We start from the raw sequence: 243 nt of genomic DNA on the forward strand, positions 1-243 counted from the left end.
AGTTTTCACACTGGTCAATGAAAAATAGCCAGCGTTTATCAAGTCAATGAAAAATAGCCACTATTTTGTTGCAACATGACCGGTCCAGTATAATATACGGGAGTTCTGGTGCATTTGTATACGAACTCCAGCATATTATGCTGGACCGGTATACTTTGCTAACTCCTGTAAAATTTGCGGGAGACTGGAGCACCAGTGCTCCAAACTCCAGTATATTATACCAGACAATTATACTTGCTGGAA

Source organism: Nicotiana attenuata, unplaced genomic scaffold (genome assembly GCF_001879085.1).
Source record: "Nicotiana attenuata strain UT unplaced genomic scaffold, NIATTr2, whole genome shotgun sequence".
NCBI lineage: Eukaryota > Viridiplantae > Streptophyta > Magnoliopsida > Solanales > Solanaceae > Nicotiana > Nicotiana attenuata.